We start from the raw sequence: 7,875 nt of genomic DNA, 5'->3' as shown, positions 1-7,875 counted from the left end.
TGGGATGCTTGGTTTGGTTGATTTTGGTAGTTTTGGAAATTTCTCTGATGGGGTGGCACGTAAACAGGGTTCGAGTTTGAGCTTTGTGGGTTATGGTTTTGGGCTTGTTGGTTTCTTCCTGACCAGTTGGGCTGGAAGTCTGGGTTTGCTGGTCCACGGTTAGGGTTTTGGTTCGGGTAAGGGTTATATTGGTTCTGGCCTTGACCTTGGTTCTGGTTTTGGTTCCCTTCTCCCCATCGAAAATTCGGGTGGTCCCTCCATGGTGCGTCCCGTTGTCTCCCAATTCCCATTCTGGTTAAAATACCCAGCAGCGTTAGCTTGCTCCGTACTGATCAAGTCATTCGGATGCTCGTATTGGGCCCCTTGATTCCCCTGCTCTGCACCCTTGTAGTTCCCAGTTGGGAGAGGTGGTGGAGTGCTCTTCTCGATGGCACTCAAAAGTGACTTCTTCAGCTCATCCATCTTCAAGTCCATTTTCTGCTCCAGCTTGTTCTCCTGATCAGTAGTCGATGCAACAGCAGCCCGCTCTCGGTTGTATCCTTCCCTTGAATGGTCATACTCTTTCTTTGCATTCAGTAGCTTCCTTAGGACTCTCTTTGCTTCGCTGACCCGTAATTGCGTGAAGCTTCCTCCCGAAGATGAATTGGCCAGGTCTTTGGTTACCGCGTTCATGCCCTCGTAGAAAGTATGATGTACTTCAATGTCCGCCATGCGATGGTTGGGACACGATTCCAAAAGACCCATGTATCTTGCCCAATAGTCGCTCAAGGGCTCGTCATATCCTTGCTTCACATTCGTTATTTCTCTCTTCAGTGCGCTTGTCTTAGATGACGGAAAAAACTCGCCCAGGAATGCTGACTTGAAGTCGGCCCAAGTCTCAATAGAGTCAGGGGGCAAGCGCATGAACCAGGTGTTCGCTTCCCCCTTGAGCACAAATGGCAGAGCTTTCAGCCTATAATCATCTTCAGTCGCTCATGCTGGTCTTCTCTGCGCTCTACAAATCTTACAAAATTCGTGAAGGAACTCATACGGCCCTTCATAGCTTTTTCCGCAGTATGTAGGTAGAATCGCTATGACATGAGGCTTCACGTCACAAGCAGTCTGTCCCGGGGTGACCACGATAGCTTGCGGTGGTTCTCCTTCGGTATGCGCATTCAGCGTACCGATCTCTGGATCTTCGTCCATGTTGGCAGCCATTCCTGGATTGCCTTCCAACAGTGGCAACTCCACGGGAATTGGTCCTTCTATGGTGTACTGTTCTTCGTCGCTACTCGTGTCTAGGTCAGACAGAGTTGTTGACAGGCCAGAACGAGTGGTCACAAGTATGGATCCTCGCTGAAGTATCTTCGGTTTCCACGGATTAGGATCCGAACTGCTTCTCATAAACTGAAACAAAAGAAAAAGAGAAAAAAATTATACACAATATTTACGCCAAAGTATCACACACAATAGTATCTAAAACGCCATCCATCCCCGGCAACGGCGCCATTTGAAAGGACCTAAGGTGGTGCGTAGGTGTCGTTCAAGTGAGGATATATCCTACTGGCAGGATAAAGATCCTAACTAAGCCTAGACCTCGTCTTCAAAGATTCCTCAACCCACTTCTACTGATCAGTATAGTGGAGGTAAGGGTCGAATCCCACAGAGATGGTGCGTTTAAACTACTGCGGTGATATTTTGGAGGGTTGGTTAGCTACCACGCTCGGGTTGAGTTTCTACCTAGGCGAGTAATTAAAGGGTGGCGTCCTACTGACTAGGATGGGGGAGCAGATCATGGAATGCAACTGTGTACGTGGAAATGAGGGGACATGGTGTAACAGAAATTGTTTGGAAAGGACGGTATTTCTATTTTTGGCTAAACAGAATATTCAGAGTGTAGTGGAGGTAGTGGTGACTAGGCTGACAGATCTGCAGGTACAGCCAGAGGTGAAGGACAAAAGAAAGCAAAAGTAAATAAAAGTAAGGTGGTCCCCAATCTGGATGTAGACATCGTCTTCTCCAACAACACAAATTAAACTCAGATAACAAATCCAGATCCAACCCGGCAAACGCAGATTAACAACTCGCGAACACAGATCTAAAACTAAGAAATCAAATCTGAAATCAAACGCTGAAACTGGACTTCTGCATGCTGGTCAACATGAAAGATCGATTCAGAAAATAAAACGAAGCCTTGCATGCAACGATCTACTTCCAGATCAAACAGTACTTGTTTACCTATCCTAAAGAAATTTGTTACGTAACAGAATTTAGAGATTTAGCACTTAAAACACCGAGAAACCTTAGATCTAAGCTAACTAGACAAGGAAAGAAAAGAACACTACAATGAACGAAACGGAAATCAACTTCATAGCATTAACACGTTCGGATATCCAAAGCAAACATTTCAAAACAACAAAATCCCAAAATGTAACAGAAATCCAACGTAAAGACGGAGAACTAATTAAACTACGAAAGCAATTTAAAGATTGTTTGCCACTCCGAGCGATAAATCTCTGACTGGAACTACGATCTAGCTAACTGGAACGGACGATGACTGGAACTCGGGAACATTCTGAACGTCAGGTGATCATGGCTCGGCGAGGCAAGAAGTGGGACACGGCTGAAAGACTGAAATTACCGAGAGAACTCTCTACCTAAAGATGATGGTGAATTGAAGTCTATCCGAGCTCCTTCTCTCTCCAACTTGGCTACCTTTTATAGGGAGGCTACCCTTGATTTTAGGGTAAATCCTCGCTGCAATTTGACTTCTTTGCCCTTAATTGTGGGTAATCCGTCCCAGCTATCCGTCTTCTTCATCTCAAGCCGTTTTAGCACGTATACGGATCAGTATGAGACCATGCTGGCGCTTTTTCTACCCGAACACTCCGGAACTTCCCTACTGGCCAGAACACTTATCCTGCACACTTTGAGCAACTGCTTTGCAAATATAATCATTTAAACCTGTCATACTGACCAGTAACCGAGGCCTAGAATACGACTTATCATCGCCTTACCTTCATCTTTCTCTTGTAGTATATCATCTTCATCATTGCTCATTCCCTTAGTGCATATCAATCTGTCCCCTGCATCCTCGTGGTTCAGTTCTAGCACTCTGAAATTATAAACATTCTCATCGTGGATTGTCGGTAGATTTATGGCCAAAGAGAGGCCTGCTGCAGTCTCCAATCTAGTCTGCTCCTCCCTATTCAAACAAGCGGTGAACGTCGCCTCGTTCATGATTGAGAAATGGCTCTGTTTTTGCAAAGCTCCCTGAACCTAAAATAAAGTGAGAATAAAATAAGAGAAATTTTATAATATAAAGACTAGTATTTCAAAAGTATAGTATAATTTTAATCAAGACATTTTAAAAGAATATACACTTTTAATAAGATGAAATGATTACAACTTAAAAAAGAAAACATAGAGACACACATAATGCTACTATGTGCAAATATAACTCTTCAATAAAAGTATACTCCATTTTTTAATCCTCATTGGTAAAAGTTAGTTTTCTTTAATATTTTGGTTAATAAGATTAAGCTACTCGTCCACACAGATGAAAGCATATTGAATGTTGTGTCAACAATATTCTTGCTATTCTGGATGAAAATCTGAAGCTGTGTATAGGCGGTACTCTAATTATTACAATTAAAAGTAAAATAACAATAATAAGTGGAATGAAAGGAAAATAACAATAATAAGTGGAATGAAAATTACAATAAAAATAATTAAAAAATCAAAGTATAAATCGAGTTGAGGAAATCTATCTTTCTGCAAAACAAACTATGCCCCAGCTAGTGCTCTCGGATTATCGTACTGTCCCTAGAGATAAAACAACTTGCTCCTAGCGTGTAGAAGCACCTCAAACTCGCTAGGCACCGACGAACATGATGGATCTCCAAGAATCAAGCAATGCAATAATCCTGAAATGCACATTAAAAAGTAGAAAGCTAAAGAGTGAATGGAGAATGCTTTATGTTGGTGTGTTTTTTTCTACCCAATCTATTCACCTATCTATGGGCAGTGGGCTTGAGATGGAGACATGAGGGATCATGGACTTAAACCATTAAGCCAAGACATTAAGACAATGGAGGTTACGAGAGGTGGAGAACCAAAAAGCACCCCATGATCTCCCCCACTACCTACGGTTAATTCCAACAATCCCCCACATTGGTTAGAACTCTACGAACTAAACCAACATAATAAAGCATATGCATGCATGCAGACTCTTTGCTCAGTTCTCAAGAAATACTCCCTCCGTCCCAATTTAATTGTCACTCTTTTCCATTTCGGTCCGTCATAACTTAATTGTCACACTTTATTTTTATCATAAATGGTAAGTAAGTCCCACATTCCACTAACTCACTTCACTCACATTTTATTATAAACTAATATAAAAAAGTAGGTCCTACATTCCACTAACTTTTCCAACCAACTTTTCTTTACATTTCTTAAAACACGTGCCCACTCCAAGAGTGACAATTAAGTTGGGACCGAGGGAGTATATTGCATTTGGAACGATAGCTTGGGGCTTTGAACCTTCCATAGTCAACACTATCAGGCATATGGTGGACTTGATGCCTTGAACCATTCTTCTTTGGTATATATCGAGATAATAATATTGACACAATGTTATATACAAACTCATTAGTTCTCACATTTGTGTTATTTATTGAGCATATCGAGATAATAATATTGACACAATGTTATATACAAACTCATTAGTTCTCACATTTGTGTTATTTATTGAGAATGGAATACCAAGTTATTCGCATATTGAAGCGACCCATATTTCTCCCTGACATAGGTGATTTTTTTTTCAAATATTCTTTCATACTGATACGCTCGGATTTTGCACTGTTTTAAGGTCTTTATTTGGTCTGTTTTTAATGTCAAAATCACGTCCATATTTTATATATTTTCTCTATTTTGGTATTATGACGTGTTTGGTGACATTTGTGCATATTTGAGCCTAAAAAGACAGGAAAAAGTCGAAGTTGGAAATCAAGAGCATTCGAGATGCCCAGCGGTCCTCTGCAAAATGCACAGCGACCGCTGTGGCTCAACGATCACTAAGCCAGTAGCGGTCCGCTTGGGGAAAGTTGTGCTGAAATGAAGAAGACGCCCAGCGACCGCTAGGGATTGCGCAGCGACCCCTCGAAGAGTTTCCGAAGCTACTAGAATATTCACAGCGACCGCTGCAACACAGTGTAGCGACCGCTATCCAAGAGGCAGAGGCTACGTATCAATGTGCAGCGGCCGCTGGCCAAGGTGCAGCGCCTCGATGCGAAAATGCGGCGCACGAATTTGACCTACTTTCTCTCCAAGATTTACCAAACTTAGACACTTTTTGCTTTATTTGATGGAGCTCGATTTTCCCTCTATAAATACCCCCTAAAACCTCTTCATTATCATCTTCTTTTTGCCATATAATTCTAGATCATAAAATTGAGAGAGTTCTTCATTGTGCAAGAGGTTGAAGAAGGAATCAAGAGAAGATCAAGGCTACAAGGATTCAACCTTTGGGTTTTATTGCTTTAGTTCTTATGTTCACTTTGTTTTCCCTTCACTCTATGTTTTTAGCTTATTCAATTATATGTAACTAAATTCATAGGATTCTAGGGATGTGTTAGTAACGACTTTAGTTATACAATTCCGTTTTGCTATTTAATATCCGTTTTGTTTTTACTTCGTTTCTTCCCTAAGTTGTTCTATAATACTTCCCGTTTGAGTGACACATTCGGTGATGATTTAATATAACTTACTACATAATCGTGAGAGGAGGTTGGTGAGTTAGATCCACTTAGAAGACACTGTTAATTGAGAGTGAAGATTTTTTAGGAGTTACGGATATAGGATTGACAACCCTAGTGTTAGTAATCTACGCTTGTACCGCATGGGCAAAACTTATGTGACTCGTTCTGTCGAAGTATAAACTTTGCTAGAGTATTGTAGTTGGAATTTATATAACCATAACTGTGAACGAACATCCCTGGAATTCTCTTATCTCTCATACTTTTAGCTCTTTAATCATTTGCAATTAGTTGTTTTATTGCTTTCAAATTGTTTTTAGTTTTCAAAATTTCCAAAATTCTCGTTTTTCCAAATAGTGAACGAAGCTTAGTAGAAGGTAGCCAGTCTGTGACTTTATTCCCCGTGTTCGATATCCGATACTGACCTTTAGCTATACTATATATACTCTGTATACTTGCAGGTTTATTTAGTGCTAATAAAAATTGCATCACATACCTATCTCCTGGGGGTTCCTGGAGGTTTTCAAGAATCATCAAAAGTCAAAACTTAGCCTCTTATCACATGCAAGTTGCAACAATCAATGCTTTCTTTTTTGAATGGGTTTTGTTTGCTTTACTTTATGTCTGGTACTTTAATTGTAGTTTTTATTACTTGTCTATGAGTAGCAAAACTGTAAGAATTATGTGGATTTGATAGTAGCACTTATGTTTATTTAATTCAGTTTTTTATCATCCAAAGACTTCATTTATTAGCATGTGGGGGAATCGAGAGACGATCTAATTAATCTCTAAAGAGTTATTAGCTAAGATTGACAACTTTTATGCTAGTAATCAATGTTGCCCGGTCAATGACAATAATTAGGTGACTCGCCCTAGTAACCTTATGGTCATGTAATTGGATGACAAACTGTTAATTAGTAGACTAAGTTGTGAAATCAATATCCCTAGAATTCCATTATTTGTTTTTATGCTTTGTTTTATTTATTTTATTTATTTCTATGTAGTTCAATTAATCAAACCAAAATTCTGGTGTCTCTAAATAGTTGCATCTTATTCTCTGTGTTCGATATCTTTGTGCATACATTTCGCTATACTAGATCTACCTTATACATTTGACAAGTATTTATTGTGCTAATAAAAAGTGCATCATATGACACCGTTTGTTACAAACATCATATTCTTCTTGAGCTATAGGCTCGCCCATGTGCATTGAAGCACAATTTATTAACACTTCAACTATTTGCAATTATACAAGGAATATATAGCATAGTTAAAGATAAACACATGGTATCGAACACAATGAATAATTTCACAGACTTTCTACCACATACTCAACTTCATATAAGTGATAAACATAGATTTGACATGTTTTTAGGGTCTTATTTAGCTAGTTTTGAATATCAATCATGCAAATTATGTTCTTTAATTGCATATTTTATACATTTTGGTATTTTTACGTGTTTTATAAGATATGTGCAAAATAGACATAGAAACTAAGAGAAAACAGTTAGAACGAAAGACTTGGGAAATGCTAAAAGGATATTGAGAATGAATATTTATAGAGACAGAGAAAAGGAAGAGCTTTTCTTGTCTCGAACTGATTACATCAAGAAGATAATCAGAAGGTTTCACCTGGAAAATGCTAAGAGTACAGTGACTCCAACTACACAACAGTTCAAATTGTCTTTGCATCAAAAGCTGAGCACAAACCGAGAGAAAGAGGAGATGAAGCTAATTCCCTATTCTAACATAGTTGGGAGTATAATGTACTCAATGGCCTGTACTAGGCCGAATTTTGCACATGCCGTAAACATCACAAGTAGATATATGGTAGAACTGGGGAAAGAGCATTGGCTTGCTCTCAAATGGATCTTAAAGTATCTAAAGGGAGCTGATGAATATGGTATATTGTACAAGGCAGATGAGGCGTATAGCGGGGATGCTATAGTTGGTTTTTGTGATTTTGATTATGCCACGAATTTGGACAACAGAAAATCACAAAGTGGCTATGTTTTCACAATGTTAAGAGCTGCTGTTAGCTGGAAGTCGAGTTTGCAAAATGTGGTTGCCTTATCCACTATGGCTGAATATATAGCTTTGACATCAGCAGTGAAAGAGGGATTTTGGCATAAGGGAATTG

The sequence above is a fragment of the Salvia splendens genome, chromosome 3, assembly GCF_004379255.2.
Source record: "Salvia splendens isolate huo1 chromosome 3, SspV2, whole genome shotgun sequence".
Taxonomy (NCBI): Eukaryota; Viridiplantae; Streptophyta; class Magnoliopsida; order Lamiales; family Lamiaceae; genus Salvia; species Salvia splendens.
Note: the sequence above shows the minus strand (reverse complement) of the source record.